This window comes from Mustela putorius, unplaced genomic scaffold (assembly GCF_011764305.1).
Source record: "Mustela putorius furo isolate JIRA1106 unplaced genomic scaffold, ASM1176430v1.1 tig00003972_pilon_pilon_pilon, whole genome shotgun sequence".
Lineage (NCBI taxonomy): Eukaryota > Metazoa > Chordata > Mammalia > Carnivora > Mustelidae > Mustela > Mustela putorius.
The window spans coordinates 20,366,092-20,373,285 of NW_025422115.1; positions in this window are offsets into that span (position 1 = coordinate 20,366,092).

Sequence of the window (7,194 nt, forward strand, 5' to 3'; positions counted from 1 at the left end):
GGACATTTCTCTAGATGTGCACTGATTTTATATTATTTTAAAAGGGGAAGATGGGTTCAAGTAAGTCCTTGTTTGGGCAGATTCTTAATATTTCATTAAGTTTTAAATTTATTTAAAATGGGTTTTTCAATCCTATTTAAACAGTTAGATGAAACATGCTGCCCTTGTAGTTTGACTGTTAAACACTTGAATGAAGCTTCATGACCCTTGTAGTATTACCCTTTGAAAATGGAACTGGCTTCAGCCTCTCCCAAGAGCTCCACAGTGGGAGAATGAGCCAGAAAGATCAGTGTAAGGAACCTGAATCAGAGGAAGTTGGGTCTGTGGGAGCTCTGGGGACAGGCGAAGCATTCCAGAAGGGAGAGACCTAATTTGGGGAAGGGTCTTCTTCCTTTCCCCACCTAGTGAAGGGAATGAATAGAAAAGAGTCCTTTTTCCCACAAGTCCATTCTGCCTTATAGTGCCAATTCTCATGTCATGGGAACACCCACATGGTTGGGTGTCCATGTTGTGTTTTTTTTTTTCTGTTTTCTTGTAGCCAGTTTGATGCTGCACCGTATTGTATGGTATGGGTCAAATGTGTTGTGTGCAGGAGTTGGCTGACTTAAGCCCAGTTGGCTGGGTTCATCTGTCACCTTTTAAACCTTTTAAATGGCATCACGATATTTGGGGATGTTGTACATTTGATGTCACTTCAACCTTTTAAACATGTTGCAGATGTTAGAGTTCATGTGCAGGGGATGCTAAGACCTTGTTAAGGGGTTGGTCAACTGTAGTGATTCTCAAGCTTTACCGTGAATCAGAAACACTTGGCGGGTTTGTGACAAATGCAGATTTCCAGGCAGCGTCAGGAGATTCTGCATTTGTTGTATAAAATGTAGGTCTTTTAGAGGAGATTTGCCCTGAATCTGAGCAAGTACTCAGGTGATTCTAATGCAGAAGGGCCCCAGGCCCTTGAAGAGATGCTTTCCTCACGAATTCCAGAAGGCACTGGGCCTATCAGCTTGCTGTGATTGACCGAATTTTCAATGACCTACTACCTAAGGATGTAGCCCCTTGCTTTCTACTCTGCATGAGACTGAGCAATTTCTCATCTTTTGCATTGGGAGTTAAATTTTAGTATTTCATGGTGTTTTTGGAGAGTACAGAAATGCTGATGCAAACCAGTTTTTAACAGAGGCCCATCAACCCCTGGTCTGCACTTGCTAATGACTCAAGGGGCTGTCCATCACAAAGCAGGATCTTCTTTGCTGACTTGGGAACCCCCCGCATCTTAGAATACTCCTCTATGGTTAACAGGCCCAGAAACTCAAATGGCCTTGTGAATAGTTCATTGTCCTATCCTCTAAGGACAAGTAAAAATTTATATGGGATGAGAGTCGTCAAGAAATATGATTTCATTAGTTTTATTATCTGTTTATTTCCTCTAGGGAAGGTAGACTGATAGCATTATATGGGCTGGTAAATTTTTGGTACATTAATTGCCAGCTTCATGACAAAATTTAGTTTTTGGCAACATTAGTTAGTGGAATTTTACCCCAGCAGGGTCTGTGGGCTCCCATTTCAATTTGCTGTGACTGCAATTTTATGCTGAGAAGTGCAAAGTTTAAATACCCTATTCTAGTAATGCCAAAGACATGAAGTTTTTAAATATCTCTTAAAGAGAGTAAAATAATGTTCTTTGTTTAGCTCAGAAATAATTGAAAGACAATAGGTAATTCATTTGAAGGACATTTAAATTATTTGATTTTTGGTTATGTGGCTTTTCTGCCGCACTTCACAATGGAAAAAGAAATGTTAGATCCACAAAATAGGAGCCGTGATTCATAATGTTTTTAGATGTTTGGTAAACTTAGTCCCATGGTATACTTTTGGACAGTGTTACAAGTTAAAAATTTGAGAACAGTTTTCAATATACTGATTTGGAAGCTTCTAGATGTGGGAACTGTGTTCACATACATTAATTACCCTTAGGTATTAAGAGTACTGGGGCTAGAGTTTTGCTTAAGCCATGCCAGAAAGTCAAAAAGGCTGGCTTTGGATGAGCTGAAGACCTCACTGGGAAGGTGTCTTTTCATGTAGCGCCTCTCAGTGGCGCTTTTTTGAGTTTTTTGAGTGTCTCAATTCGCCCCTGAGATACACCACACTTCATTGGTAGTAACTGCTTGCATGGCACTGCCTCAAAAGGGGTGACAGACTCCCAGTGGGATGTCCCTCTTCTTCCTCCCCCTGCTTGAGAAACGCTACCCCCAAATTTCTCAGAGGCCACAGTTGCGATAAAACCTGAATGTATGTGAATGAGGCCACGTAGTCAACTTCACCTTCCTCTGCTCATCTTAAGACTTTCACTTCCCATTGCTCAGTTTTTAGAGAGAAGCGAATTTGTCACTGTGGATTAGAATGAGAAGTGGGAAGTTTTAGAAATCATTTGAGTACCAAGTGGTCCGAATATTTGGTCTGCTGCAGTCTTTCTCAAAGTGCTTGTTGTGGAACCCAGCTCACGTGAGAAGTTCTAAGGAAGGCAAGGCGGAGGAGAACGGAGTGGTCACATGTGTTGGATAAACCCTTTGTGTGGCTCTATTGTGTCCCAAATTTGTTTGGCCACGGCACTATATGAAACACCTATTAACACTGTATGATGACACTTTATAACTTATTAGTTGAATGCCAGCCTCTGATTTTCTAGCCAACAAACCCATCATGGACGAAAAGGCTAAGACCCATTTCTAAACTCAGATGTTCTTCCAACTTACAGCAATGTCTAGTTTTCTTAAACTGTGTTGGAGAAAGAAAATAAAATTTGTTACCATAAAGGTCTATTTCCCCCTTGACTTGGTTACGTTTCACCTATCACACGGCAAACGTGTTCGTTGTAAGAAAGAGATTGCTATACACGGATGCGTTGTTAAATCATTCTGTGGATATTTCTTATGTGATATATATATATCGATGTTTTAGGGGCTGGGGATAAGAGACGTGAGGAAAACACACCTCACTTGTGTGGAGGAAATGTGCTGATGGTCAGTGGGAAAAGGGATGAGTTCAGGTAGTGGTGAGTATGCTAAAGGAAATAAGCTTGGTGGAGAAATGGAGGTGGGAGGCACAGGGCAGGGGAGATTGGATGGCCACTCAGAGAAGCTGACATCTGAGGAAAGCTTTGATGGGTAAAAAAGGACCAACTTTGCCAGCATGTTGTGGGGCTGGTGTTTTGGGTTGATGTGGCATATATGCAAAGGCCCCAAGACCAGGAGGCACTTGTCCTGTTGGAAGGATGGAAATCAAGCCACTCATCCCTGAAATGTATTAACTCTAGAAAATGTATGGATCACTTGACTTTTGAAGAATTCTGGAATTTCTCCTGGATATTCTCCCCAGGAGATTGTGCAAGGGTTTTTCCTCTGGCCTCTTGGTATTTGTATGAAAGCTTAGACTCTGTAATACGTGTATTTCAGACAAAGAGAGAGATGCCACACCCATTCTCTTCACTTGGGGCAACAGATTTCTAGAATTGGCTTAATTCTGGCCTCCTGTAGAGCGTGGAACAGCGGATAATTTAAATATAATTTAATCCACCCTCTCGAAAATGTGTTTGATGTTGTAAAATGCACATTTTCAGGCCCGAATGGACAGATGCAGAAAACCTTGGGAGGGAAAAGCAGTCCTGGAGTTTTAAATTTTAACCAAAAGCCCCAAGTGATTTTTTTTTTTTTTTCTGGATGTATCATCTGACTTTCAGTATTCTTTTTTTTTTAATTTTTTATTTTTTATAAACATATATTTTTATCCCCAGGGGTACAGGTCTGTGAATCACCAGGTTTACACACTTCACAGCACTCACCAAAGCACATACCTTCCCCAATGTCCATAATCCCACCCCCTTCTCCCAAACCCCCTCCCCCCAGCAACCCTCAGTTTGTTTTGTGAGATTAAGAGTCACTTATGGTTTGTCTCCCTCCCAATCCCATCTTCTTTCATTTATTCTTCTCGTACCCACTTAAGCCCCCATGTTGCATCACCACTTCCTCATATCCCAAGTGATTTTTAATATAAGGGAGTTTAAGAAACACTGGTCTATTCCAACCAGTTTTTTGGTTCACATTTGGAAAAATGTTCCCAAATAGTATGAAGAATTCCCAGGTATTAGGGCATCTGGCTGGCTCAGTGGGTAGAGCACAGTTCTTGATGTTGGGGTTGTAGGTTTGAGCCCCATGTTGGGGGTAGAGATTACTTAAAAATAAAATCTTAAAAAAAAAGGAAAAGAGGGGCTGCCTGGGTGGCTCACTGGTTTAAGCCTCTGCCTTCAGCTCAGGTCATGATCTCAGGGTTGTGGGATTGAGTCCCGCATAGGGCTCTCTGCTAGGCAGGGAGCCTGCTTCCTCCTCCCTCTCTCTCTCTCTCTCTCTCCCTCTCTGCCTACTTGTGATCTCTCTGTCAAATAAATAAAATCTTAAAAAAAAATAAAAGAGACTTCTCAGGTATTTCATCCTTCCCCCTTTTGCAATTTATATAACTCTCTTCTCCAGCAGTGAGAAACGTGGCTCCCATTATCCATAATGTATTATTTGCTCAATCTTTGAATGTACAGAATTTCATTTCAGAATTACCAACCCATGTCTGCAAAAAAGCTTACTAATTAGAATTCGATATATGTTTTAGGTGCTTGTTGTCTTGAGCCTGAGGGCATATGGTCTCAATAGTCTAAATCATTTGGGTTAGTTATGGCCCATTTATGTGTATGTTATTCATTTGAAATATGGTTTAGATCATTTGTTTCTTTTTGTATCAATTTTACAAGCCTCCACCCCAAAGCTTGCTGATTTTATCATCTTTTGAGTCTGTAAAACATTAACATCCAGCCATTCATTTTCAAATGGCCTGGGAAGAGTCCTGGGGCCACTGGATGTGAGATGCTGCTGCCACAGCTGATGGGAGTGAACAGCTGGGCCCCAAAGAGAGTGCCCAGAGTTGTGTGTGGGAAGTGTCACAGGCGTCCTGTCTTCGTCATACCACCTTCTCTCAAACACTCTAGGCTTTGGCAGTTTCTGGTCACTAGTAGTTATAAGGTTCCCCGGGCTGGACGCGCATAGCTGGGTATTTGAGGTAATTACGGTTCCCATCGGCTGAAGTGTCAGCCCCCTGTGATTTGCATAGGACCCTCCCAGTCTGTCAGTTTCTTATAAAGTCAAACTTACACTTACGATGAAACCAGCAATCCCTACCTACTTAAAGACCTTTACACAGATAATTAGATCATAATTGCCAAAGGGGGGACCAGAACCTAATTGTCCATCAGCTGGTGGATGGATAAACTGTCATGCATTCATACAAGGGATTACTACTCAGCAGTAAAAAGGGAACATGTTACGGATATGTGCAATGCATGCGTGAATCTCAAAAGCATTTTGCCCAGCTAGAGAGGCCTTCTGGGGAAGAGGAAAAAGAGAGGGAAGTCAGAAAAGTGGTTGCCAAGGGCTGAGGGTGGAGGAAGGTGATTGGCCACAAAGGGGCAGTGCAAAGAAAGTTGTGAGGTACTAGAAGTATTATACATCTGACAGTGGTGATACCACTTGGTGGTGATACCATCCACTGAGGGGTAGCAGGCTCAGGGGAAGAGATTAGGTAGGTATGAGGGGCCTGTGGGACAACTAAGTGGAGAATCCGGATGGCAGCTGGGTCTGCAGCTGAGAACAAATTCGAATGGTATGTGAAACCACAGGAGTGACTGGGAGTGACTGGGAGTGCCCGAGGAGAAGCCTCAGCTAGCAACCAGGTCAAAACCCTAAGCTACAACATTGAAGGGACAAAAAGCAAAACAAGAAATGCCAAAAAATGAACAATACACTTCATAAATGAATTCTGAGAAAGAGGGGCTTTGAGAGCTAGAAGGGGAAAAAAAGGCATAGGAAAAGAGGAAGAAGAAATATTTTTAGTGCTATCCAGAGATCCAGTAAGATAGGGGTGGGGAGGGTCAATTTGGTTTAGCATCAAGGAGGTGATGGTCTTAGTGAGAAGAGTTCCAATGGAGAGACTGAGGCCAAGCCAGACTGCAGGGAACTAAGAGGGAAGTAGCCAGCAGCCACGCCTAAATCCTAAATAACACAAATCCCAACTGCCATTTAATAACAGTTCTGATGGCTCAAAGACTCATATATAAAAAACAAAGCAATAAAGTCATTAGGAAAAAACATCTTTATGTAGAACAAAATGGGCCAGGGATATGAAATTATGTCCATTTAACTGGTGCTGGTTGAGGAGAGGGGAGTGGAGCCCCCTGAGAGCACAGATTAGAGGCATATTTGCTTGCCGTGCGTTTAGGGGCAAAAGTCGATGTGGGATAGAATCTGTTCATCGGACTAAAGGGTGGTTCTGGACTTTGGTCCTGGCAAGGACCTGTATGCTGTATGCTGTCATACTGTATGCTGTCAAACAGAAATTCAACTGAGTAATTTAAAAGATCAGCTTGGGTTTTTAAAGTGAACGGCAGCATCCTGTCTAGCAAACAGAGAGATGCTCCCTGGAGCTGTACAGAATTAAAGGTCTTTGTAGGAAGGAGGGTGGGAAAAGGAAATCATTACTGAAAGGAGAGAGAGAATTGTTTCAGGCCAGGTCACCTTCCATCAGGGAGAAGGGCAGGGGGTCTTTGAGGATCATCTCATCTACTTTGGGTGGGGGGGGGGGCGACAGGGGGAGAGGGGAGATGGAGATGACGTCACCCACGCTGAGCCGGGAAAGTTCCTGACTGACCGGTTCGGACTACGTTTTGGGGGGAGAAAGAAACTGCACCTAGGTTAGGTTAGAGAGCAGGGCCCAGTTTGGTGACTCGACCTAGCATGAGGGACTCCATTTTGGGCCTGTGGTTTTCTTTTGAACAGCCCCTAGTATCAAACATTGTTAAGAATTTCATAACGCAGTGTATATGTACGAAAGAGCTGGAGGAACCTGAGAGGGAGGACCCAGGAAAGGTGAAGGAGAGAACGTAATCCAATATGATGTGGTGATGTGGAAGCCAAGGAGGGAGGGAGAGATGCGGGGCACAGGACAAGAACAGGACACTCCCGTCCGGGGACACCTTTGACCTCGGAGTCGACCCTGGACTTGTCCTTCCATTGGCCTTCTTGTGCTGTAGGAAAAGAAACCCTCAGCTTCCTCCTGGGAAAGTGGAAGGGGTTGGATTTTATTACGTCTGAGGTCCCT